This window comes from Balaenoptera borealis, assembly GCF_965194805.1.
Source record: "Balaenoptera borealis genome assembly, chromosome: 4".
NCBI classification, from domain to species: domain Eukaryota; kingdom Metazoa; phylum Chordata; class Mammalia; order Artiodactyla; family Balaenopteridae; genus Balaenoptera; species Balaenoptera borealis.
In genome coordinates this window covers 89714738-89742659 of record NC_138861.1, presented here as the reverse complement: position 1 = coordinate 89742659, position 27922 = coordinate 89714738, and positions in this window count along the sequence as shown.

Genomic DNA, 27922 nt, shown 5'->3' with positions numbered 1-27922 from the left:
TCACAAGTTAGGGTGTGTGAAACAAACTTTACAGAAACATAGTCCATTGAATTTTAAGTATCATTTCTGGCAATTATGTATGCTTCCTGTTTTATTCCCTAGCTATATTTATATATATTATAGAAGAACTAATTAAAGACTTTGATGTTAAGACTTAATTGATATAGTTCTTAGTTAACCTTAAGTTAATCTTTCCATTTTCCTAGTATCATTTTCCTCATTTTAGAACTATCTTATTTACCAATTTAAGACTGAGATGTTACCTTTGTAGATTTTCCCACAGTCTTCTATATTTCCTCCCATCATTTTTATCCCTTTATTAGTCAGATCAGGCTGCCATAATAATATACCAGAGATTGGGTGGATTAAACAGCAGAAATTAATTTTCTTACAGTTATGGAGGCTAGAAATCCAAGATCAAAGTGCCAGCAGGGTTGCTTTCTGGTGAGATCTCTCTTTCCAGACTTGCAGACAGCCACCTTCTCCCTGTGACTTTTCCTCTGCGCCTGTGGAGAGAAAGAGAGATCTTTGGTGTCTCTTTCTATAAGTGCACCAGTCCTATAAGACTACAGCCCCAAACGTTATGGTTTAATTTAATTTTATTTACCTCATTAAAGTCCCTACCTCAAAATACAGTCACATTGGGAGTCAATGCTTTATTGGCTGAATTTTGGGGGCACACATTTCAGTCCATAAAAATCACCAGTGCTAATTTTTTTTGCATTTTCATTACTCTTTGTCTTAAAGTTTCATAGAGCTTTAATCTAATGTTTTTAGATTAAAAAATCATATAAAAGTATATAAAAAATAATAAATCACATTGCCCTAAGTTCAGTAGGTATTTGGAGTATATCTACTTCCAAGAGTAAAAGACAAAACTTATGAAGTTACTTTATGCTTTACAACTTCAATAAATGTTATCAAATCAGTGATATCAACCTGTTCATAAAGATTTCATAAAATATCATAAAAGTGATGGTTCTTCCTCATCAAATTATATCCTGAAATTCTGAAATAACTCTTTCCTAATGATAAATACTCCAAGCAAATATATAGTGCACATAAAATATACTGACTCAATGGAAAGAAAATATTTATTCACAGATTTGTGTTTGACAGTCCTCAAGGAACTGAGAAAATTAAATTTTGTATTTTAACTTGTCATGTGAAGGATTTCAAAACCTTTGGACAAAATGTGATATGTACACACATATATTTATGAAATATATGTACATATACACACAAAAAAATAAATGTATTCCAAGTAATTATATGACCTTGCAGAAAGTTTTAAATTTCCTATAAGTAAATTTTCTCATTTACAAAAATTAATTTGTATCACATTTGCAATTTTATAGTGATTTACTTGATCTTTGGTCATATTGCATTTTTTTAAGACTTGCAAATTATTTCCATAGATTAAGACTTTTTGCTTGTATCTCGAGTACTTTTGAAGATATAGAGAACATCTTATCTGATCAATTGTTAATTCACAGTATTCCAAGGTATTCTTTAAAATATATATATCTATTTTTCAGTGTTGGGAATAAATAGGATCTTTTGAGTACTCCTCATTTAATAGGAGGAACTTAACAAGGGTTGTTTCCTCAGACCAATTCACTTATCCTCCCACACACATCTTGGTCAATTTAAAAAATTTCATCCAATAATTTTTGTCTGCTTTTTTATTGTTAATCTAAAATCTGATTAATTTTATCACAAAATTATTTATTTATTTTAAAATACATTTTTATTGGAGTATAATTGCTTCACAAAACTGTGTTAGTTTCTGTTGCACAACATAGTGAATCAGCCATAAGCATACACATGTCCCCATATACCCTCCCTCTTGAGCCTCCCTCCCATCCTCCATATCCCACCCCTCTAGGTCATCGCAAAGCACCGAGCCAATGTCCCTGTGCTATGCTGCTGCTTCCCACCAGCCAACTATTTTACAATCGGTAGTGTATATACGTCGATGCTACTCTCACTCTGCCCCAGCTTCGCCCCCCCACCCCATGTCATCAAGTCCATTCTCTATGTCTACTTCTTTATTCCTGCCCTGAAACTAGGTTCATCAGTACCATTTTTTTTTTCGATTCCATATATATGCGTTAGCATACAGTATTTGTTTTTCCCTTTCTGACTTACTTCACTCTGTATGACAGACTCTAGGTCCATCCACCTCACTACAAATAACTCAATTTCATTTCCTTTTATGGCTGAGTAATATTCCATTGTATATATGTTCCACATCTTCTTTATCCATTCAGCTGTCAGTGGACATTAGGGTTGGTTCCATGTCCTGGCTATTGCAAATAGTGCTGCAAAGAACATTGTGGTACATGTCTCTTTTTGAATTATGGTTTTCTCAGGGTATATGCCCAGTAGTGGGATTGCTGGGTCATATGGTAGTTCTATTTTTAGTTTTTTAAGGAACCTCCATACTGTTTTCCATAGTGGTTGTATCAATTTACATTTCCACCAACAGTGTAGGAGGGTTCCCTTTTCACCACACCTTTTCCAACATTTATTGTTTCTAGCTTTTTTGATAATGGCCATTCTGACCAGCGTGAGGTGATACCTCATTGTAGTTTTGATTTGCATTTCTCTAATAATTAGTGAGGTTGAGCATCTTTTCATGTGCCTCTTGGCCATTGTATGTCTTCTTTGGTGAAATGTCTACTTAGGTCTTCCCCCCCATTTTTTAACTGGGTTGTTTGTTTTTTTGATATTGAGCTCCATGAACTGTTTTATATTTTGGAGATTAATCCTTTGTCTGCTGTTTCTTTCGCAAATATTTTTTCCCATTCTGAGGGTTGTCTTTTTGTCTTGTTCATGGCTTCCTTTGCTGTGCATAAGCTTTTAAGTTTAATTAAGCCCCATTTGTTTATTTTTGTTTTTATTTGTTACTCTAGAAGGTGGGTCAAAAAAGATCTTTCTGTGGTTTATGTCAAGAATGATTTTCCTATGTTTTCCTCTAAGAGTTTTATAGTGTCTGGTCTTACATTTAAGTCTTTAATCCATTTGGAGTTTATTTTTGTGTATGGTGTTAGGTAATGTTCTAATTTCATTCTTTTACATGTAGCTGTCCAGTTTTCCCAGCACCACTTATTGAAGAGGCTGTCTATTCTCCATTGTATGTTCTTGCCTCCTTTGTCATAAATTAGGTGCCAATATGTGTGTGGGTTTATCTCTGGGCATTCTATCCTGTACCATTGATCTATATTTCTGTTTTTGTTCCAGTACAATACTGTCTTGATTACTGTAGCTTTGTGGTATAGTTTGAAGTCAGGGAGCCTGATTCCTCCAAGTCTGTTTTTCTTTCTCAAGATTGCTTTGGCTATTCGGGGTCTTTTGTGTTTCCATACAAATTGTAAGACTTTTTGTTCTAATTCTGTGAAGAATGCCATTGATAGTTTGATAGGGATTGCATTGAATCTGTAGATTGCTTTGGGCAGTATAGTCATTTTCGCAATATTGATTCTTCCAATCCAAGAACATGGTATATTTCTCCATCTGTTTATCTCATCTTTGATTTCTTTCATCAGTGTTTTATAGTTTTCTGAGTGCAAGTCTTTTGCCTCCTTGGGCAGGTTTATTCCTAGGTATTTTATTCTTTTTGTTGCAATGGTAAATGGGAGTGTTTCTTTAATTTCTGTTTCTGATTTTTCATTGTTGGTGTATATGAATGCCAGAGATTTCTGTGCATTAATTTTGTATCCTGCAACCTTACCAAATTCATTGATTAGTTCTAGTAGTTTTCTGGTGGTATCTTTAGGATTTTTTATGTATAGTATCATGTCATAGGCAAAGAGTGACAGTTTTAATTTCTCTTTTCCAATTGTATTCCTTTTATTTCTTTTTCTTCTCTGATTGCCATGGCTAGGACTTCCAAAACCATGTGGAATACGAGTGGCGAGAGTGGACATCCTTGTCTTGTTCCTGATCCTAGGGGAAATGCTTTCAGTTTTTCACCATTGAGTATGATGCTTGCTGTGGGTCTGTCATATATGGCCTTTATTATGTTGAGGTAGATTCCCTCTATGCCCATTTTCTGGATAGTTTTTATCATAAATGGTGTTGAATTTTGTCAAAACTTTTTCTGCATCTTTTGAGAAGATCATATGGTTTTTATTCCTTAATTTGTTAATGTGGTGTATCACATTGATTGATTTGCATATATTGAAGAATCCTTGCATCCCTGGGATAAATCCCACTTGATCATGGTGCATGATCCTTTTAATGTGCTGTTGGATTCTGTTTGCTAGTATTTTGTTCAGGATTTTTGCATCTATCTTCATCAGTGATATTGGTCTATAATTTTCTTTTTTTGTGATATCTTTTTCTGGTTTTGGTATCAGGGTGATGGCGGCTTTGTAGAATGAATTTGGGAGTGTTTCTCCCTCTGCAATTTTTTGGAAGAGTTTGAGAAGGATCAATGTTAGCTCTTCTCTAAATGTTTGCTAAGAATTTGCCTGTGAAGCCATCTGGTCCTGGACTTCTGTTTGTTGGAAGATTTTAAATTATGGTTTCAATTTCATTACTTGTGATAGGTTTGTTTATATTTTCTAATTCTTCCTGGTTCAGTCTTGGAAAATTGTACCTTTCCAAGAATTTGTCCATTTCTTTGTGGCTGTCCATTTTATTGGCCTACAGTTGTTTGTAGTAGTCTTTTATAATCCTTTGTATTTCTGCAGTGTCAGTTGTGATTTCTCCTTTTTCATTTCTAATTTTATTGATTTGAGTCCTCTCCCTCTTTTTCTTGATGAGTCTGGCTAATGGTTTATCAATTTTGTTTATTTTCTCAAAGAACCAGTTTTTGGTTTTATTGCTCTTTGCTATCATTTTCTTCATTTCTATTTCACTTATTTCTGCTCTGATCTTTTTGATTTCTTTCCTTCTATTGACTTTGGGTTTTCTTTGTTCTTCTTTCTCTAGTTGTTTTAATTGTAGGGTTAGATTGTTTGAGATTTTTTTGTTTCATGAGGTGAGATTGTATTGCTACAAACTTCCCTCTTAGAACTGCTTTTGCTGTGTCCCATAGGTTTTGGGTTGTCATGTTTTCGTTGTCATTTGTTTCTGTGTATTTAAAATTTTTTTTCCATCCCTTCACTTTCAGTCTCTGTGTGTCCCTAGGTCTGAAGTGGGTCTCTCATAGACAGCATATATATGGCTCTTGTTTTTGTATCCATTCAGTCAGTCTGTGTCTTTTGGTTGGGGCATTTAATCCACTTACATTCAAGGTTATTATCAATATGTATGTTCCTATTACAATTTTCTTAATTGTTTTGGGGTTTTTTTTTTGTGGGTTTTTTTCTTCTCTTCTGTTTCCTGCTTAGAGAAGTTTCTTTAGCATTTGTTGTAAAGCTGGTTTGGTGGAGCTGAATTCTCTTAGCTTTTGTTTGTCTGAAAAGTTTTTTTACTTCTCCACTGAATCTGAATGAGATCCTTCCTGGGTAATCTTGGTTGTAGGTTTTTCTCTTTCATCACTTTAAGAATATTCTGCCACTCCCTTCTGGCCTGCAGAGTTTCCACTGAAAAATCAGCTGGTAACCTTATTCCTTTGTATTCCTTGCTATTCCTTTGTATGTTATATTTTGTTTTTCCCTTGCTCCTTTTAATATTTTTTCTCTGAATTTAATTTTTGTTAGTTTGATTAATATATGTCTTCATTTGTTTTTCCTAGGGTTTATCCATATGGGATTCTCTGTGCTTCCTGGACTTGGGTGACTATTTCTTTTCCCATGTTAGGGAGGTTTTCCACTATAATCTCTTCATATATTTTCTCAGACTCTTTCTTTTTCTCTTCTTCTTCTGGGACCCCTATAATTCAAATGTTGCTGCATTTAGTGTTGTCCCAGAGAGGTCTCTGAGATTGTCTTCAATTCTTTTCATTCTTTTTTCTTTATTCTGCTCCTCAGCAGTTATTTCCACCATTTTGTCTTCCAGCTCACTTATTCATTCTTCTGCCTCCGTTATTCTGTTATTGATTCCTTCTACTGTATTTTTCATTTTAGTTATTGTGTTGTTCATCTCTCTTTGTTTGTTCTTTAGTTCTTCTAGGTCTTTCTTAAACATTTCTTGTATTTTCTCAATCCGTGCTTCCACTGTTTTTCCGAGATTCTGGAGCACCTTTACTATCATTACTCTGAATTCTTTTTCAGGTAGGTTGCCTATTTCCTCTTCATTTATTTGGTTTTGTAGGTTTTTACCTTGCTCCTTCATCTGTGACATATTTTTTTGCCATTTCTCTCTCTTTTTTTTTTTTTTTTAGTGCGATTGTGTTCCTGTTTTACTGGTTGTTTGGCCTGAGGTTTCCAACACTGGAGTTTGTAGGCTACTGGGTAAAGCTGGGTCTTGGTGCTGAGATGAGGAACTCTGTGAGACCTCACTCCGATGAATATTTCCTGGGATCTGAGGTTCTCTGTTAGTCCAGTGGTTCAGACTCAGAGCTCCCACTGCAGGAGCTTCCGCCCAACCCCAGGCTCGCCAATCAAGATCCCACAAGCCATGTGGGCAGCAGAAAAAAAAAAAAGAACAATAACAAAGTAAAAAATAAAATTAGACTAGGAAACTAACAGATAAGTTATAAAGAATGTAAAAATAAAAATATAGATGAATCAACAACCAGAAAGTACATCAGTACCACAATAGTATAAAAGAGGAGGAGGGAAAAGGAATAAAATGGGTGGGGGGAAGGCCTTGGCTGTGGAGAGCGGGGCCTAAATAAGGGTGAGGTTTGGGTGGTGGGTGGGGCCAATGTTCAGGACCCACAGGGCTGGAAAAGGCCCTGGGGGCTGGGGAGGGTGGTGCTTCAGCTCAAGGAACAAAGGGGCCCAGGTGTGCCCCCCATCCCTGGTCTCAGAGGGCAGGGGACCTCACCTGGGAGCCCAGCAGGCTTCCTGGGCTCAAGTGGGTGGGGCAATCACCCTCCTCTCCTCTCCTGTTCCTCCGGTCTAGGGTCTGGGAGGGCTGGTCCTGCCTGCCTCTCCTGATCTTACTGATTTTTAAAATAGCTTTAGCAGGTCCAGTCTCAGTCCTGTAGACATTTCTGAATCCCAGAGTAAAAGTCACTTGCAGTGTTCAGGTAGGGATCCATGCCACGGTGGCTAGGAAAAGGCGCTAACCTTCAATCCAGCCTCCATCCAGGCTCTCCTACTCCCTCATTATCACATAATTATTTTATTATAGCAAATATTAACAACAAAACTCTTTTTGGTATTTACTATCCACAGAAATACATGTGTATGTTTGTGTATACATATATTATGTATATAATAGATATATCTATATATACCTTTAGCCTTTACAACATTTCCATGAATTATATGTTATCACTATGCTCATTTTGTGTATGAGGAAACAAGTTCAGAAATATAAAATAATGTTTTTCCAATGCTACTTAAGTAAAAACAGTAAAATAGGCAATTAAATTATATCAATCTGGCTCCAGAGCCAAAGTGTACACTTCTTGAAACCTATCTCACATCCTTGCTGACTACATTTTTCCTTGAGCTGTTACAGCAGCAAGCTATGTGCAGGAGTGACCTGATAGCAGCCAGCCACAGCTGCACAGGACACTTCTTACTTTTTGATCCAAGGATTCTCTGCCACTAATATTAGGAAGCCAATGGGAATCTATTGAATGTGTAAAGTAAGTGACATGAATGACAGCAATATACTAAGGAGTGGGAGGGAGAATTTGGGAATACTTTTTACGGTAACCACACTACCTGTGAAGTAGTATAGCGTTATTTGTTAATGGACTCAGATTAGTTACAAGTAGGTATTTTAGGATCTAGGGCAAGCACTAGAATTTTTTTTTAAATAAATATAATCGGTATGATAAGAGATGAGATAAAATAGAATCAAATTAAATGATCAATTAAAATCATAGAAGGCAGAACAAGAGGGGTTCAAAAGCAAAGAACTAATACAACAAATAGAAAACAGTTACAAGTAATATTTTAGGTAATTAGGCAGTGGATTGTGGAGTCCTTTGTTGCTCAAACTGTCATGTTTATCAAGCTTGCTTTTTGTCCACACTACTGCAAAAAAATGTGGTACATCTCACTGCTGCTATCTAAATTAAACCTAAGTAAAATCAGTTTCCTGACCATAATTTACATAGAGATAATTAATGGCAAATATTGGGTAAAAAATCCATTTTAGCATTGCTGTGCTTTGTTTCAAATAAGCTTTATTTTTAAAAACAATTTTAGGTACACAGCTAAATTAAGTGGAAATTACAGAGAATTCCAATACACCCCTCCCCCCACACATGCAAAATCCTCCTCCCACTACAAACATCCTACATCAGAGTGCTACAATTGATGAACTTACACTGGCAAATCATTTCATTATTAGCCCAAATCCAGAGTTTACATTTGGGTTCCCTTTTGGTATACTCTATGGGTTTTCCAAATATATAATGATATGTACCCACATTTATAGTATCATACAGACTAGTTTCATCGACCTAAAAGTCCTCAGTGCTCTGTCTAGTCATTCCTCCCTGTTCCTGATATTAGATTTTTAAATTATTTAAAGAAATAATAATTAACATCAATTATTCTAAAACTCTTGTAAAAAATTAAAGGGGAGGGAACACTTCCAAACTCATTTCACCAGACCAGCATTACTGTTAAAACAAAACCAGACAAGGACACTATAAGAAATTAAAATTACCTGTCAGTATCCCTGAATAACATAGATGTAAAAATTCTCACCAAAATACTAGCAAATTGAATTCAAAAGTGCATTAAAAAGATTATATACCATGATCAAGTGGGATTTATCACTGTAATGCAAGGATGGTCCAACATATGCAAATCAATATGATATACTACATTAACAGAATAAAGGGTAAAAATCACATGATCCTTTCAATAAATGCAGAAAAAGCATTTGACCAAATTCAACATTTTTTCATGATAAAAACTCTCAACAAATTAGGTATAGAAGGAATGTACCTTAACATAATATAGGCTATATATGATATGTCCACAACTAACATCATACTCAGTGGTAAAAAGCTGAAATCCTTCCCTAAAATCAGGTACAAGACAAGGTTGTCACTCTTGCCTTTTCTATTCATCATAGTACTTTAAGTCCTAACTATAGCACTTAAGCAAGAACAGGAAATAAAAGGCATCCAAGTGGGAAAGAAAGAAGTAAAACTTAACTATTTGTGGATGACATGATTTTATATATTGAAAACTCTAAAGACTCCACCAAAAGACTATTAGAAATAATAAATGAATACAGTAAAATTGCAGGTTATAAAATAATATACAAAAATATGTTGCATTTCTATACACTACCAATGAGCTAGCAGAAAGAGAAATTAAGAAAATTATCCTATTTACAATCACGATAAGAATAAAAAAAATACTCAGGAATAAATTTAACCAAGGAGGTGAAAGACCTGTACACTGAAAACTGTAAGACACATTTGAAAGAAACTGAAGAAGACACAAATAAATTGAAAGATAGTCTATGCCCATGAAATGGAATGATTAACATTGTTAAAATGTCCATATTACCTAAAGCAATCTACAGATTCAGTGCAATTCCTATCAAAATCCTAAGGACATTTTTCACAGAAATAAAACAAAAACTATAAAATGTATATAGAACCACAAAATACCCTGAATAGCCAGAGCAATCCTGAGAAAAAAAGAATAAACCTGATTTCAAACTATATTACAATGCTAAAGTAATCAAAACATCATGGTACTGGCAGAAAAACAGATATATAGATAAATGGAACAGAATTGAGAGCCCAGAAATAAACCCACATATATATGGACAATTAATTTATGACAAAGGAGCAAAGAACATATAACAGAGAAAGGATAGTCTCTTCAATAAGTGGTGTTGGGAAAACTGGACAGCCACATGCAAAAAATAAAAATAAAACTAGACATTCTCACACCATACACAAAAATCAACTCAAAGTGGACTAAAGACTTGAATGTAAGACCTGAAACCATAAACTCCTGGAAGAAAATACAGGCAGTGCATTCCTTGACATCAGTCGTAGATATATCTTTCTTGATAATTCTCCTCATGCAAAGGAAACAAAAGCAAAAATAACCAAGCAGGATGACATCAAGCTAAGAAGTTCTTGCACAGTGAAGGAAGCCATCAACAAAACAAAAAGACCACCTACCGAATGGGAGAAGATATTTGCAAATCATATATCTGATAAAGGGTTAATATCCAAAATATGTAAAGAGCTCATGTAATTCAACAACAACAATAACAAATAACCCGATTTTAAAAATGGGCAGAAAGCCTGAATAAACATTTTCCCAAATGACTAGCAGGCACATGAAAAGACATTCAACATCACTAATTATTAGGGAAATGAAAATCAAAACCACAATGAGATAAAGGCTCATGCTTGTTAGAATGACTATTATAAAAAAAGTAAGAAATAAAGGTGCTGGAGAGGATTTGGAGAAAATGAAATCCTCATACACTGTTGGTGAGAATGTAAATTGGTGCAGCTATTATGAAAAATATTATGGAGATTTCTCAAAAAATTGAGAATAGAACTACCATATGATCCATGAATTCCATTCCTGGATACTTATTCAAAGAATACAAAAACACTAATTTGAAAAGATATATGCACCTCCATGTTTATCCCAGCATTATTTACGAGAGCCGAGATATGGAAACAACCTAAGTGCCCATTGATGGATAAATGAATAAAGAAATTGTGGTACATACAGTGGAATCCTCCTCAGCCACAGAAAGATGAAATTCTGTGCAAATGCCACAACATGGACGGACCTGGAAGGTATTATGCTAAGTGAAATAAGACAGATGAAGGAAGACAAATATAGTATGATTTCACTTACATGTAGAATATATAAAACAAACAAATGAACAAACAAACAAAATAATTGAACAAACCAAATCAAACAAAAACAAACATGTAGCTACAGAGACCAGAGTAGTGGTTACCAGAGGGAAAAGAGCAGGGAGTAGAGTGAAATGTAGGGGGTCAACTCTACGGTGACAGATGGAAACTAAAGTTTTGGTGGTAAACATGCTGTAGTGTATACAGAACTAGAAATATAATGTTGTATATATGAAACTTATATAATGTTATAAACCAATGTTGCCTCAGTAATAAATAAATAACACTGGAAGAAGAAAACTTGAAAGAATATGTGATATTATATGTGATATATATAGTGATAAATATATATGTGATATAATACACAGTGGAATATTATTCAGCTATATAAAGGAAGGAAATCTTGCCATTTGTGACAAGCTGGATGAACATGGAGGGCATTATGCTAAGTGAAATAAGCCAGACAGAGAAAGACAAATGCTGTAAGGCATCACTTATATGTGGAATCTTAAAAAAAAGAAAAAGTTGATTTCACAGAAACAAAATAGAAAGGTGGTTGTCAGAGGCTGGGGTAAGGGGAAAACGGGGAGATATAGGTCAAAGGGTACAAACTTTCAGCTTTAAGAAGAATAAGTTCTGAGGATTTAATGTAGAGCATAGTGACTATAGTTAATAATATAGTATTATACATTTAAAAGTTGCTGAGAGTAGAGCTTAAGCATCCTCACCACACACAAAAATTAATTAAGTGAGGTGATGGACATGTTAATTATCTTGATTTTTTAATTATTCCAAAATATATGTGCATATCAAACCATCACATTGAACACTTTAAATATATACAATTATATTTGTCATTTATTCCTCAATGTAGTTGGGAGGGGGGAAGGAAAGTAGATTATAAACATTGGCCCATCCAAATAAATTTCTTTTAAAGAAATGTTCTTACAATTAATATAATTTAGTATTTATATTGCTATATAACAAATTACTATAAATTTATCAGCATAAAAGAACACAAATTTATAATGTCATTGTTTCTTTGGGTCAGGAATCTGAGCACAGCTTAGGTGTGTCCTCCACTCAGGGTCTCACAAGGGTACAATCAAGGTTTACATTCTCATCTGGAGTCTTGGCTGGGGGAGAATACAATTCAAAGCTCATTCATATTGTTGGTAAAATTCATTTCCTTACAGTTGTGTGAGTAAGGATGCTGCCTGTTTGTTGACTGTCGCCTGGAGCCTGCTTCAGGTCCTAGAGGATTGCCAGAGTTCCTAGAGACTGCCCACAGTTTCAAGAGCCTGCCCACAGTTTCTAGAGCCTGCCCACAGTTTCTAGAGCCAGCCCAGAGTTCCTAGAGCCTGCCCACAGTTTATAGAGCCTGCTCACAGTTTCAAGATCCTACCCACAGTTTCCAGAGCCTGCCCACAGTTTCTAGAGGCTTACCACAGTTTCTAGAGCCTGTCCACAGTTTCTAGAGCCTGCCCACAGGTTCTAGAGCCTGCCCACAGTTTCCAGATCCTGCCCACAGTTTCTAGAGACTGCCCACAGTTTCTAGAGCCTGCTCAGAGTTCCTAGAGCCTGCCCACAGTTTCTAGAGCCTGCCCTCAGTTTGTACAAACTGCCCACAGAGTGTAGAGCCTGCTCACAGTTTCTAGATTCTGCCCACAGTTTCTAGAGCTTGCTCACAGTTTCTAGAGCCTGCTCACAGTTTCTAGATCCTTCCCACAGGTTCTACAGCCTCCCCACAGTTTCTAGAGCCTCCCCACAATTTCTAGAGCGTACTCACAGTTTCTAGAGCCTGCCCACAGTTTCTGGAGTCTGCCCACAGTTTCTGGAGCCTGCGCACAGTTTCTAGAGCCTGCCCACCATTTCTAGAGCCTGCTCCCAATTTCTAGATCCTGCCATCAGTTTCTAGACCCTGATCACAGTTTCTAGAGCCTGCCCACAGTTTCTAGAGCCTACCCACAGTTTCTAGATCCTACCCACAGTTTCTAGAGGCTTCCCACAGTTTCTAGAGCCTGCCCAAAGTTTCTAGAGCATGCCCATAGTTTCTAGAGCCTATTCACAGTTTCTAGATGATTCCCACACTTTCTACAGCCTGCCCACAGTTTCTACAGCCTGCCCACATTTTCTAGATCCTGCCCACAGTTTCTAGAGGCTTCCCTCAGTTTCTAGAGCCTACCCACAGTTTCTAGAGCCTGCACATAGTTTCTAGAGCCTGCCCATAGTTTCTAGATCCTGCCCACATTTTCTAGATCCTGCCCACAGTTTCTGAAGCCGGCCCACATTTTCTAGATCCTGCCCACAGTTTCTAGAGGCTTCCCACAGTTTCTAGACCCGGCCCAGACTTTATAGAGCCTGCTCACAGTTTCTAGAGCCTGCGCATAGTTTCTAGATACTGCCCACAGTTTCTAGAGCCTGCCCACAGTTTCTAGAGAATGCTCATAGATTCTAGAGCCTGCCCACAGTTTCTAGAGCCTCCTCACAGATTCTAGAGCCTGTCCACAGATTCTAGAGCCTGCCCACAATTTCTAGAGCCTACTCACAGTTTCTAGAGCCTGCCCACAGATTCTAGACGCTTCCCACAGTTTCTAGAGTCTCCCCACATTTTCTAAAGCCTGCTCACAGTTTCTAGAGCCTACCTACAGTTTCTGGAGCCTGCTCATAGTTTCTAGGTCCTGCTCACAGTTTGTAGAGCCTGCTCACAGTTTCTAGAGTATTCCCACAAATTCTGGAGCCTGCTCACAGTTTCTAGAGCTTACAAATAGTTTCTAGATCCTTCTCACAGTTTCTAGAGGTTCCCCACAGTTTCTAGAGCCTCCCCACAGTTTTTAGAGCCTGCTCACAGTTTCTAGACCCTGCCCACAGTTTCTGGAGCCTGCCCAAAATTTTCTGGAGCCTGCACACAGTTTCTAGGGCATGCCCACTGTTTTTAGAGCCTGCTCATAGTTTCTAGATCCTGCCCACAGTTTCTAGATCCTGCCCACAGTTTCTAGAGACTGCTCACAGATTCTAGAGCCTGCCCACAGTTTCTAGAGCCTACTCACAGTTTCTAGAGCCTGCCCATAGATTCTAGAGCCTGCTCACAGTTCCTAGATCCTGCTCACAGTTTCTATAGCCTGCCGACCATTTCTAGAGCCTGCCCACAGTTTCTAGAGCCTGCTCTCTGTTTCTAGAACCTGCTCACTGTGTCTAGAGCCTGCTCACTGTTTCTAGATACTTCCCACAGTTTCTAGAGTCTCCCCACTGTTTATACAGCCTCCCCACAGTTTCTAGAGCCTTCTCACAGATTCTAGACCCTGCCCACAGTTTCTGGAGCCTGCCTATAGTTTCTAGAGCCTGCTCACATTTTCTAGACCCGGCCCACAGTTTATAGAGCCTGCCCACAGTTTCTAGATCCTGCCCACAGTTTCTAGAGAATGCTCATAGATTCTAGAGCCTGCCCACAGTTTCTACAGCCTCCTCACAGATTCTAGAGCCTGTCCACAGATTCTAGAGCCTGCCCACAGTTTCTAGAGTCTCCCCACATTTTCTAGAGCCTGCTCACAGTTTCTAGAGCCTACCTACAGTTTCTGGAGCCTGCTCATAGTTTCTAGGTCCTGCTCAAAGTTTGTAGAGCCTGCTCACAGTTTCTAGAGTATTCCCACAAATTCTGGAGCCTGCTCACAGTTTCTAGAGCCTGCAAATAGTTTCTAGATCCTTCTCACTGTTTCTAGAGGTTCCCCACAGTTTCTAGAGCCTCCCCACAGTTTTTAGAGCCTGCTCACAGTTTCTAGACCCTGCCCACAGTTTCTGGAGCCTGCCCAAAATTTTCTGGAGCCTGCACACAGTTTCTAGGGCATGCCCACTGTTTCTAGAGCCTGCTCATAGTTTCTAGATCCTGCCCACAGTTTCTAGATCCTGCCCACAGTTTCTAGAGACTGCTCACAGATTCTAGAGCCTGCCCACAGTTTCTAGAGCCTACTCACAGTTTCTAGAGCCTGCTCACAGTTCCTAGATCCTGCTCACAGTTTCTATAGCCTGCCGACCATTTCTAGAGCCTGCCCACAGTTTCTAGAGCCTGCTCTCTGTTTCTAGAACCTGCTCACTGTGTCTAGAGCCTGCTCACTGTTTCTAGATACTTCCCACAGTTTCTAGAGTCTCCCCACTGTTTATACAGCCTCCCCACAGTTTCTAGAGCCTTCTCACAGATTCTAGACCCTGCCCACAGTTTCTGGAGCCTGCCTATAGTTTCTAGAGCCTGCTCACATTTTCTAGACCCGGCCCAGAGTTTATAGAGCCTGCTCACAGTTTCTAGAGCCTGCCCACCGTTTCTAGATCCTGCCCACAGTTCTAGAGACTGATCACAGTTTCTAGAGCCTGCCCACAGTTTCTAGAGCCTACTCACAGTTTCTAGAGCCTGCCCACAGATTCTAGATCCTGCTCACAGTTTCTAGAGACTGTCCACAGTTTCTAGAGCCTGCCCACAATTATTAGAGCCTCCCCACAGTTTCTAGAGCCTGGTCACAATTTCTAAAGCCTACCCACAGTTTCTAGAGCCTGCCCAAAGTGTCTACAGCCTTCTCACAGTTTCTAGAGGCTGCCCACAGTTTCTAGAGCCTGCCCACATTTTCTGGAGCCTGCCCACAGTTTCTGGAGCATGTCCACAGTTCCTGGAGCCTGCCCACAGTTTCTAGAGACTGCTTACATTTCCCAGAGCCTGCCCTCAGTTTCTAGACCCTACTCACAGTTACTAGAGCCTGCCCACAGTTTCTAGAGCCTGTCCACATTTTCTAGATTCTGCCCACAGTTTCTAGAGGCTTCCCACAGTTTCTAGAGCCTGCCCACAGATTCTAGTGCCTGCCCACAGTTTCTGGAGCCTGCCCACAGTTTCTGGAGCCTGCTCACAGTTTCTGGAGCCTGCAACACAGTTTCTGGAGCCTGCGCACAGTTTCTAGAGCCTGCTCCCAATTTCTAGATCGTGGTAACAGATTCTAGAGCCTGCTTCATTTCTAGAGCCTGTCCAAAGTTTCTAGAGCCTACTCACAGTTTCTAGAGCCTGCGCACAGATTCTAGAGGCTTCCCACAGTTTCTAGAGCCTCCCTACATTTTCTAGAGCCTGCTCACAGTTTCTAGAGCTTGCCCACAGTTTCTAGAGCTTGCCCACAGTTTCTAGAGGCTTACCACAGTTTCTAGAGCCTGCCCACAGTTTCTAGAGCATGCCCACAGTTTCAAGATCCTACCCACAGTTTCCAGAGCCTGCCCACAGTTTCTAGAGGCTTACCACAGTTTCTAGAGCCTGTCCACAATTTCTAGAGCCTGCCCACAGGTTCTAGAGCCTGCCCACAGTTTCCAGGTCCTGCCCACAGTTTCCAGGTCCTACCCACAGTTTCTAGAGACTGCCCACCATTTCTAGAGCCTGCTCAGAGTTCCTAGAGCCTGCCCACAGTTTCTAGAGCCTGCCCTCAGTTTGTACAAACTGCCCACAGATTGTACAGCCTGCTCACAGTTTCTAGATTCTACCCACAGTTTCTAGAGCTTGCTCACAGCTTCTAGAGCCTGCTCACAGTTTCTGGATCCTTCCCACAGTTTCTACAGACTCCCCACAGTTTCTAGAGCCTCCCCACAATTTCTAGAGCGTACTCACAGTTTCCAGAGCCTGCCCACAGTTTCTGGAGTCTGCCCACAGTTTCTGGAGCCGGCAACACAGTTTCTGGAGCCTGCGAACAGTTTCTAGATACTGCCCACCGTTTCTAGAGCCTGCTCCCAATTTCTAGATCCTGCCCTCAGTTTCTAGACCCTGCTCACAGTTTCTAGAGCCTGCCCACAGTTTCTAGAGCCTACCCACATTTTCTAGATCCTACCCACAGTTTCTAGAGGCTTCCCACAGTTTCTAGAGCCTGCCCAAAGTTTCTAGAGCATGCCCATAGTTTCTAGAGCCTATTCACAGTTTCTAGATGATTCCCACACTTTCAAGAGCCTGCCCACAGTTTCTAGAGCCTGCTCGCAGTTTCTAGAGCCTGCCCACAGTTTCTAGATTCTGCCCACAGTTTCTAGATCCTGCCCACAATTTCTAGAGGCTTCCCAATGTTTGTAGAGGCTTCCCACATTTTCTAGAGCCTGCTCACAGTTTCTAGAACCTGCCCACAGTTTCTAAAGCCTGCTCACAGTTTCTAGAGACTGTTCACATATTCTATAGACTGCCCACAGTTTCTAGAGCCTAGTCAAAGGTTCTAGAGTCTGCCCACAGTTTCTAGCGCATGCTCACAGTTTCTAGATCCTGCTAACACATTCTAGAGCCTGCTAACAGTTTCTAGAGCCTGTCCACAGTTTCTAGAGCCAGCCTACAGTTTCTAGAGCCTGCCCACAGTTTCTGGAGCCAGCCCACATTTTCTAGAGCCTGCCCACAGTTTCTGGAGCCTGCCCAAAGTTTCTGGAGCCTGCGCACAGTTTCTAGAGCATGCCCACCGTGTCTAGAGCCTGCTCACAGTCTCTAGATCCTGCCCGCAGGTTCTAGACCCTGCTCACAGTTTCTAGATCCTGCTCACAGTTTCTGGACCAGTCCCACAGATTATAGAGCCTGCTCACAGTTTCTAGAGCCTGCCCACAGTTTCTAGTACCTGCCCAAAGTTTCTAGAGCCTGTTCACAGTTTCTAGATCCTGCCCACAGTTTCTAGAGGCTTCCCACAGTTTCTAGACCCGGCCCAGACTTTATAGAGCCTGCTCACAGTTTCTAGAGCCTGCCCATAGTTTCTAAATCCTGCCCACAGTTTCTAGATCCTGCCCACAGGTTCTAGAGACTGCTCATAGATTCTAGAGCCTGCCCACAGTTTCTAGAGCCTACTCACAGATTCTAGAGCCTGTCCACAGATTCTAGAGCCTGCCCACAGTTTCTAGAGCCTGCCCACAGATTCTAGACGCTTCCCACAGTTTCTAGAGTCTCCCCACATTTTCTAGAGCCTGCTCACAGTTTCTAGACCCTACCTACAGTTTCTGGAGCCTGCTCACAGTTTCTAGGCCCTGCTCACGGTTTGTAGAGCCTGCTCACAGTTTCTAGAGTATTCCCACAAATTCTAGAGCCTTCTCACAGTTTCTAGAGCCTGCCCACAGTTTCTAGAGCCTGCTCACAGTTTCTAGATCGTGGTAACAGATTCTAGAGCCTGCTTCATTTTCTAGAGCCTGTCCAAAGTTTCTAGAGCCTACTCACAGTTTCTAGAGCCTGCACACAGATTCTAGAGGCTTCCCACAGTTTCTGGAGCCTCCCTACATTTTCTAGAGCCTGCTCACAGTTTCTAGAGCTTGCCCACAGTTTCTAGAGGCTTACCACAGTTTCTAGAGCCTGCCCACAGTTTCTCGAGCATGCCCACAGTTTCAAGATCCTACCCACAGTTTCCAGAGCCTGCCCACAGTTTCTAGAGGCTTACCACAGTTTCTAGAGCCTGTCCACAATTTCTAGAGTCTGCCCACAGGTTCTAGAACCTGCCCACAGTTTCCAGAGCCTACCCACAGTTTCTAGAGACTGCCCACAGTTTCTAGAGCCTGCTCAGAGTTCCTAGAGCCTGCCCACAGTTTCTAGAGCCTGCCCTCAGTTTGTACAAACTGCCCACAAATTGTACAGCCTGCTCACAGTTTCTAGATTCTACCCACAGTTTCTAGAGCTTGCTCACAGCTTCTAGAGCTTGCTCACAGTTTCTGGATCCTTCCCACAGTTTCTACAGCCTCCCCACAGTTTCTAGAGGCTCCCCACAATTTCTAGAGCGTACTCACAGTTTCCAGAGCCTGCCCACAGTTTCTGGAGTCTGCCCACAGTTTCTGGAGGCGGCAACACAGTTTCTGGAGCCTGCACACAGTTTCTAGATCCTGCCCACCATTTCTAGAGCCTGCTCCCAATTTCTAGATCCTGCCCTCAGTTTCTAGACCCTGCTCACAGTTTCTAGAGCCTGCCCAGAGTTTCTAGAGCCTACCCACATTTTCTAGATCCTACCCACAGTTTCTAGAGGCTTCCCACAGTTTCTAGAGCCTGCCCAAAGTTTCTAGAGCATGCCCATATTTTCTAGAGCCTATTCACAGTTTCTAGATGATTCCCACACTTTCTAGAGCCTGCCCACAGTTTCTAGATGATTCCCACACTTTCTAGAGCCTGCCCACAGTTTCTAGATGATTCCCACACTTTCTAGAGCCTGCCCACAGTTTCTAGAGCCTGCTCGCAGTTTCTAGAGCCTGCCAACAGTTTCTAGATTCTGCCCACAGTTTCTAGATCCTGCCCACAGTTTCTACAGGCTTCCCAATGTTTGTAGAGGCTTCCGACATTTTCTAGAGCCTGCTCACAGTTTCTAAAGCCTGCTCACAGTTTCTAGAGAGTGTTCACATACTCTATAGACTGCCCACAGTTTCTAGAGCCTACTCAAAGGTTCTAGAGTCTGCCCACAGTTTCTAGCGCATGCTCACAGTTTCTAGATCCTGCTAACACATTCTAGAGCCTGCTAACAGTTTCTAGAGCCTGTCCACAGTTTCTAGATCATGCCCACAGTTTCTAGAGGCTTCCCTCAGTTTCTAGAGCCTACCCACAATTTCTAGATCCTGCACACAGTTTCTAGAGCCTGCTCACAGTTTCTACACCCGGCCCACAGTTTATAGAGCCTGCTCAGAGTTTCTAGAGACTGCCCACAGTTTCTAGAGCCTTCTCACAGTTTCTAGACGCTGCCCACAGTATCTGGAGCCTGCCTACAGTTTCTAGAGCCTACTCACAGTTTCTAGAGCTTACCCACAGTTTCTAGATCCTGCCCACAGTTTCTAGAGCCTACTCACAGTTTCTAGAGTATTCCCACAGTTTCTAGAGCCTGCTCACAGTTTCTAGAGCCTGCAAATAGTTTCTAGATCCTTCCAACAGTTTCTAGAGGCTCCCCACAGTTTCTAGAGCCTCCCCACAATTTCTAGAGCATACTCACAGTTTCTAGAGCCTGCCCACAGTTTCTGGAGCCTGCCCACAGTTTCTGGAGCCTGCCCACAGTTTCTGGAGCCTGCACACAGTTTCTAGAGCCTGCCCACCGTTTCTAGAGCCTGCTCCCAATTTCTAGATCCTGCCCTCAGTTTCTAGACCCTGTTCACAGTTTCTAGATTCTGCCCACAGTTTCTAGAGCCTGCCCACAGTTTCTAGAGGCTTCCCAATGTTTGTAGAGGCTTCCCACATTTTCTAGAGCCTGCTTACAGTTTCCAGACCCTGCCCACAGTTTCCAAAGCCTGCTCACAGTTTCTAGAGACTGCTCACATATTCTATAGACTGCCCACAGTTTCTAGAGGCTACTCAAAGATTCTAGAGTCTGTCCACAGTTTCTAGAGCCTGCTCACAGTTTCTGGATCGTGCTAACAGATTCTAGAGCCTGCTTACAGTTTCTAGAGCCTGCCCACAGTTTCTAGAGCCTGCTCACAGTTTCTAGGTCGTGCTAACAGTTTCTACAGCCTGCCCACAGTGTCTAGAGCCTGCCCACATTTTCTAGAGCCTGCCCACAGTTTCTGGAGCCTGCCCAAAGTTTCTGGAGCCTGTGCACAGTCTCTAGAGCAGGCCCACCGTTTCTAGAGCCTGCTCACAGATTCTAGATCCTGCCCTCAGTTTCTAGACCCTGTTCACAGTTTCTAGAGCCTGCCCACAGTTTCTAGACCCTGTTCACAGTTTCTACAGCCTGCCCACAGTTTCTACAGCCTGCCCACATTTTCTAGATCCTGCCCAAAGTGTCTAGAGGCTTCCCTCAGTTTCTAGAGCCTACCCACAGTTTCTAGAGCCTGCACACAGTTTCTAGAGCCTGCTCTCATTTTCTAGATCCTGCCCACAGTTTCCAGAGACTGCTCACAGATTCTAGAGGCTGCCCAGAGTTTCTAGAGCCTACTCACAGTTTCTAAAGCCTGCCCATAGATTCTATAGCCTGCTCACAGTTTCTAGATCTTGCTCACAATTTCTAGAGCCTGCCCACAGGTTCTAGAGCCTGCTAACAGTTTCTAGAGCCTGCCCACATTTTCTAAAGCCTGCTCACAGTTTCTAGATTGTGCTAACAGATTCTAGAGCCTGCTAACATTTTCTAGAGCCTGCCCACAGTTTCTAGAGCCTTCCCATAAATTCTAGAGCCTACCCACAGTTTTTAGAGCCTGCTCACAGATTCTAGATCCTGTCCACAGATTCTAGAGCCGGCCCACAGTTTCTAGAGCCTACTCACAGTTTCTAGAGCCTGCCCACAGATTCTAGAGCCTGCCAACAGTTTCTAGATCCTGCCCACAGTTTCTAGAGACTGCTCACAGATTCTAGAGCCTGCCCACAGTTTCTAGAGCCTACTCACATTTTCTAGAGTATTCCCACAGTTTCTAGAGCCTTCAAATAGATTCTAGATATTTCCCACAGTTTCTAGAGGTTCCCCACACTTTCTAGAGCCAGCTCACAGTTTCTAGACCCTGCCCACAGTTTCTGGAGCCTACCCACAGTTTCTAGAGCCTGCCCACAGTTTCTGGAGCCTTCCCAAAGTTTCTGGAGCCTGCGCACAGTTTCTAGAGCATGCCCACCATTTCTAGAGCCTGCTCACAGTTTGTAGATTCTGCCCTCAGTTCTAGACCCTGCTCACAGTTTCTAGACCCTGCTCACAGTTTCTACAGCCTGCCCACATTTTCTAGATCATGCCCACAGTTTCTAGAGGCTTCTCTCAGTTTCTAGAGCCTGCCCACAATTTCTACAGACTGCTCACAAATTCTAGAGCCTGCCCAGAGTTTCTAGAGCCTACTCACAATTTCTAGAGCCTGCCCATAGATTCTAGAGCTGGCTCACAGTTTCTAGATGCTGCTCACAGTTTCTAGAGCCTGCCGACCATTTCTAGAGCCTGCCCACAGTTTCTAGAGCCTGCTCTCTGTTGCTAGAGCCTGCTTACTGATTCTAGAGCCTGCTCACAGTTTCTAGAGGATTCCCACAGTTTCTAGAGACTGCTCACAGTTTGTAGAGCATGCTCACTGTTTCTAGATACTTCCCACAGTTTCTAGAGTCTCCCCACTGTTTCTAGAGCCTCCCCACAGTTCCTAGAGCCTTCTCACAGTTTCTAGACCCTGCCCACAGTTTCTAGAGTGTGCTCACAGATTCTAGAGCCTGCTCACATTTTCTAGACCCAGCCCACAGTTTATAGAGCCTGCTCACAGTTTCTAGAGCCTGCCCACAGTTTCTAGAACCTACTCACAGTTTCTAGATCCTTCCCACAGATTCTAGAGCTTGCTCACAGTTATTAGATCTTGCTCACAGTTTCTAGAGACTGCCCACAGTTTCTAGAGCCTGCCCACAGTTTTTAGAGCCTCCCCACAGTTTCTAGTGCCTGCTCACAATTTCTAAAACCTACCCACAGTTTCTAGAGAAGGCCCACAGTTTCTAGAGCTTTCCCACAGTTTCTAGAGCCTGCTCACAATTTCTACAGGATTCCCACAGATTTTAGAGCCTGCCCGCAGTTTGTACAAACTGCCCACAGTTTCTAGAGCCTGCTCACAGTTTCTAGATCGTGCTAACAGATTCTAGAGCCTGCTAACAGGTTCTAGAGCCTGCCCACAGTTTCTAGAGCCTGCCCACAGTTTCTAGTTCCTGCCCACAGTTTCTAGAGACGGCTCACAGATTCTAGAGCCTGCCCACAGTTTCTAGAGCCTACTCACAGCATCTAGAGTATTCCCACAGTTTCTAGAGCCTGCAAATAGATTCTAGATCTTTCCCACAGTTTCTAGAGGTTCCCCACACTTTCTAGAGCCAGCTCACAGTTTCTAGACCCTGCCCACAGTTTCTGGAGCCTGCCCACAGTTTCTAGAGCCTGCCCACAGTTTCTGGAGCCTTCCCAAAGTTTCTGGAGCCTGCGCACAGGTTCTAGAGCATGCCCACCGTTTCTAGAGCCTGCTCACAGTTTGTAGATTCTGCCCTCAGTTCTAGACCCTGCTCACAGTTTCTAGACCCTGCTCACAGTTTCTACAGCCTGCCCACATTTTCTAGATCATGCCCACAGTTTCTAGAGGCTTCCCTCAGTTTCTAGAGCCTGCCCACAATTTCTAGAGACTGCTCACAAATTCTAGAGCCTGCCCAGAGTTTCTAAAGCCTACTCACAATTTCTCGAGCCTGCCCATAGATTCTAGAGCTGGCTCACAGTTTCTAGATGCTGCTCACAGTTTCTAGAGCCTGCCGACCATTTCTAGAGCCTGCCCACAGTTTCTAGAGCCTGCTCTCTGTTGCTAGAGCCTGCTTACTGATTCTAGAGCCTGCTCACAGTTTCTAGAGGATTCCCACAGTTATTAGAGGCTGCTCACAGTTTGTAGAGCCTGCTCACTGTTTCTAGATACTTCCCACAGTTTCTAGAGTCTCCCCACTGTTTCTAGAGCCCCCCGACAGTTCCTAGAGCCTTCTCACAGTTTCTAGACCCTGCCCACAGTTTCTAGAGTGTGCTCACAGATTCTAGAGCCTGCTCACATTTTCTAGACCCAGCCCACAGTTTATAGAGCCTGCTCACAGTTTCTAGAGCCTGCCCACAGTTTCTAGAACCTACTCACAGTTTCTAGATCCTTCCCACAGATTCTAGAGCTTGCTCACAGTTATTAGATCTTGCTCACAGTTTCTAGAGACTGCCCACAGTTTCTAGAGCCTCCCCACAGTTTCTAGTGCCTGCTCACAATTTCTAAAACCTACCCACAGTTTCTAGAGGAGGCCCACAGTTTCTAGAGCTTGCCCACAGTTTCTAGAGCCTGCTCACAATTTCTACAGGATTCCCACAGTTTTTAGAGCCTGCCCGCAGTTTGTACAAACTGCCCACAGTTTCTAGAGCCTGCTCACAGTTTCTAGATCGTGCTAACAGATTCTAGAGCCTGCTAACAGGTTCTAGAGCCTGCCCACAGTTTCTAGAGCCTGCCCACAGTTTCTAGAGCCTGCCCACAGTTTCTAGAGCCTGCCCACAGTTTCTAGAGACTGCTCACAGATTATAGAGCCTGCCCACAGTTTCTAGAGCCTACTCACAGTATCTAGAGTATTCCCACAGTTTCTAGAGCCTGCAAATAGCTTCTAGATCTTTCCCACAGTTTCTAGAGGTTCCCCACAGTTTCTAGAGCCTGCTCATTGTTTCTAGACCCTGCCCACAGTTTCTGGAGCCTGCCCATAGTTTCTAGAGCCTGCCCAAAGTTTCTGGAGCCTTCCCAAAGTTTCTGGAGCCTGCGCACAGTTTCTAGAGCATGCCCACCGTTTCCAGAGCCTGCTCACAGTTTCTAGATTCTGCCCTCAGTTTCTAGACCCTGCTCACAGTTTCTAGACCCTGCTCACAGTTTCTACAGCCTGCCCACATTTTCTAGATCCTGCCCACAGTTTCTAGAGACTGCTCACAAATTCTAGAGCCTGCCCAGAGTTTCTAGAGCCTACTCACAATTTCTAGAGCCTGCCCATAGATTCTAGAGCCTGCTCACAGTTTCTAGGTGCTGCTCACAGTTTCTAGATCCTGCCCACAGTTTCTAGAGACTGCTCACAGATTCTAGAGGCTGCCCAGAGTTTCTAGAGCCTACTCACAGTTTCTAAAGCCTGCCCATAGATTCTATAGCCTGCTCACAGTTTCTAGATCTTGCTCACAGTTTCTAGAGCCTTCCCACAGATTCTAGAGCCTGCCCACAGATTCTAGAGCCTGGCCACAGTTTCTACAGCCTGCTCACAATTTCTAGTGGATTTCCACAGTTTCTAGAGCCTCCCCACATTTTCTAGAGCCTGCAAATAGTTTTTAGAGCCTCCCCACAGTTTCTAGATCATGTTAACAGATTCTAGAGCCTGATAACAGTTTCTAGAGCCTGCCAACAGTTTCTAGAGCCTGCTCACAGTTTCTAGATCATGCTAACAGATTCTAGAGCCTGCTAACATTTTCTAGAGCCTGCCCACAGTTTCTAGAGCCTCCTCACAGATTCTAGAGCCTGCCCAAAGTTTCTAGAGCCTACTCACAGTTTCTAGAGCCTGCCCACAGATTCTAGACGCTTCCCACAGTTTCTAGAGTCTCCCCACATTTTCTAGATCCTGCTCACAGTTTCTAGAGCCTACCTACAGTTTCTGGAGCCTGCTCACAGTTTCTAGGCCCTGCTCACGGTTTGTAGAGCCTGCTCACAGTTTCTAGAGTATTCCCACAAATTCTAGAGCCTTCTCACAGTTTCTAGAGCCTGCCCACAGTTTCAAGAGCCTGCCCACATTTTCTGGAGGCTGCCCACAGTTTCTGGAGCCTGCGAACAGTTTCTAGAACCTGCCCACAGTTTCTAGAGCCTGTCCACAATTTCTGGAGCCTGCGAACAGTTTCTAGAGCCTGCCCACAGTTTCTAGAGCCTGCTCACAGTTTCTAGAGCCTGCCCACAGATTCTAGAGGCGTCCCACAGATTCTAGAGCCTCCCGACATTTTCTAGAGCCTGCTCACAGTTTCTAGAGCCTACCCACAGTTTCTGGAGCCTCCTCACAGTTTCTAGAGCCTGCCCACAGATTCTAGAGGCTTCCCACAGTTTCTAGAGCCTCCCCACATTTTCTAGAGCCTGCTCACAGTTTCTAGAGCGTACTCACAGTTTCTGGAGCCTGCCCACAGTTTCTGGAGCCTGCTCACAGTTTCTGGAGCCTGCAACACAGTTTCTGGAGCCTGCGCACAGATTCTAGAGCCTGCCCACCGTTTCTAGAGCCTGCTCCCAATTTCTAGATCCTGCCCTCAGTTTCTAGACCCTGCTCACAATTTCTAGAGCCTGCCCACAGTTTCTAGAGCCTGCTCACAGTTTCTAGATCGTGGTAACAGATTCTAGAGCCTGCTTCATTTTCTAGAGCCTGTCCAAAGTTTCTAGAGCCTACTCACAGTTTCTAGAGCCTGCACACAGATTCTAGAGGCTTCCCACAGTTTCTAGAGCCTCCCTACATTTTTCTAGAGCCTGCTCACAGTTTCTAGAGCTTGCCCACAGTTTCTAGAGGCTTACCACAGTTTCTAGAGCCTGCCCACAGTTTCTAGAGCATGCCCACAGTTTCAAGATCCTACCCACAGTTTCCAGAGCCTGCCCACAGTTTCTAGAGGCTTACCACAGTTTCTAGAGCCTGTCCACAATTTCTAGAGCCTGCCCACAGGTTCTAGAGCCTGCCCACAGTTTCCAGATCCTGCCCACAGTTTCTAGAGACTGCCCACAGTTTCTAGAGCCTACTCAGAGTTCCTAGAGCCTGCCCACAGTTTCTAGAGCCTGCCCTCAGTTTGTACAAACTGCCCACAGATTGTACAGCCTGCTCACAGTTTCTAGAGTCTACCCACAGTTTCTAGAGCTTGCTCACAGCTTCTAGAGCCTGCTCACAGTTTCTAGATCCTGCCCACAGTTTCTAGAGCCTGCTCACAATTTCTAAAGCCTATCCAGAGTTTCTAGCGCAGGCCCACAGTTTCTAGAGCTTGCCCACAGTTTCTAGAGCCTGATCACAATTTCTACAGGATTCCCACAGTTTTTAGAGCCTGCCCGCAGCTTGTACAACCTGCCCACAGTTTGTAGAGCCTGCTCACAGTTTCTAGATTCTGCCCACAGTTTCTAGAGCTTGCCCACAGTTTCTAGAGCTTGCTCACAGTTTCTAGAGCCTGCTCACAGTTTCTAGAGCCTCCCCACAATTTCTAGAGCGTACTCACAGTTTCTAGAGCCTGCCCACAGTTTCTGGAGCCTGCGAACAGTTTCTAGAACCTGCCCACAGTTTCTAGAGCCTGTCCACAATTTCTGGAGCCTGCGAACAGTTTCTAGAGTCTGCCCACAGTTTCTAGAGCCTGCTCACATTTCCTACAGCCTGCCCTCAGTTTCTAGACCCTACTCACAGTTTCTAGAGCCTACCCACATTTTCCAGATCCTGCCCACAGTTTCTAGAGCCTGCCCACAATTTCTAGAGCCTGCTCACAGTTTCTAGAGCCTGCCCACAGATTCTAGAGGCTTCCCACAGATTCTAGAGCCTCCCGACATTTTCTAGAGCCTGCTCACAGTTTCTAGAGCCTACCCACAGTTTCTGGAGCCTCCTCACAGTTTCTAGAGCCTGCCCACAGATTCTAGAGGCTTCCCACAGTTTCTAGAGCCTCCCCACATTTTCTAGAGCCTGCTCACAGTTTCTAGAGCGTACTCACAGTTTCTGGAGCCTGCCCACAGTTTCTGGAGCCTGCTCACAGTTTCTAGGCCCTGCTCACGGTTTGTAGAGCCTGCTCACAGTTTCTAGAGTATTCCCACAAATTCTAGAGCCTTCTCACAGTTTCTAGAGCCTGCCCACAGTTTCAAGAGCCTGCCCACATTTTCTAGAGCCTGCCCAAAGATTCTGGAGCCTGCGAACAGTTTCTAGAACCTGCCCACAGTTTCTAGAACCTGTGCACAATTTCTGGAGCCTGCGAACAGTTTCTAGAGCGTACTCACAGTTTCTGGAGCCTGCTCACAGTTTCTAGGCCCTGCTCTCAGTTTCTAGGGCCTGCCCACAGTTTCTAGATCATGCTAACAGATTTCAGAGCCTGCTAACAGTTTCTAGAGCCTGCCCAGTTTCTAGAGCCTGCTCACAGTTTCTAGATCGTGCTAACAGATTCTAGAGCCTGCTAACATTTTCTAGAGCCTGCCCACAGTTTCTAGAGCCTAACCATAGATTCTAGAGCCTGCCCACAGTTTTTAGAGCCTGCTCACAGATTCTAGATCCAGTCCACAGATTCTAGAGCCTGCCCACAGTTTCTAGAGCCTACTCACAGTTTCTAGAGCCTGCCCACAGATTCTAGAGCCTGCCCACAGTTTCTAGAGCCTGCCCACAGTTTCTAGAGACTGCTCACAGATTCTAGAGCCTGCCCACAGTTTCTAGATCCTACTCACAGTTTCTAGAGTATTCCCACAGTTTCTAGAGCCTGCAAATAGCTTCTAGATCTTTCCCACAGTTTCTAGAGGTTCCCCACAGTTTCTAGAGCCTGCTCACTGTTTCTAGACCCTGCCCACAGTTTCTGGAGCCTGCCCATAGTTTCTAGAGCCTGCCCACAGTTTCTGGAGCCTTCCCAAAGTTTCTGGAGCCTGTGCACCATTTCTAGAGCATGCCCA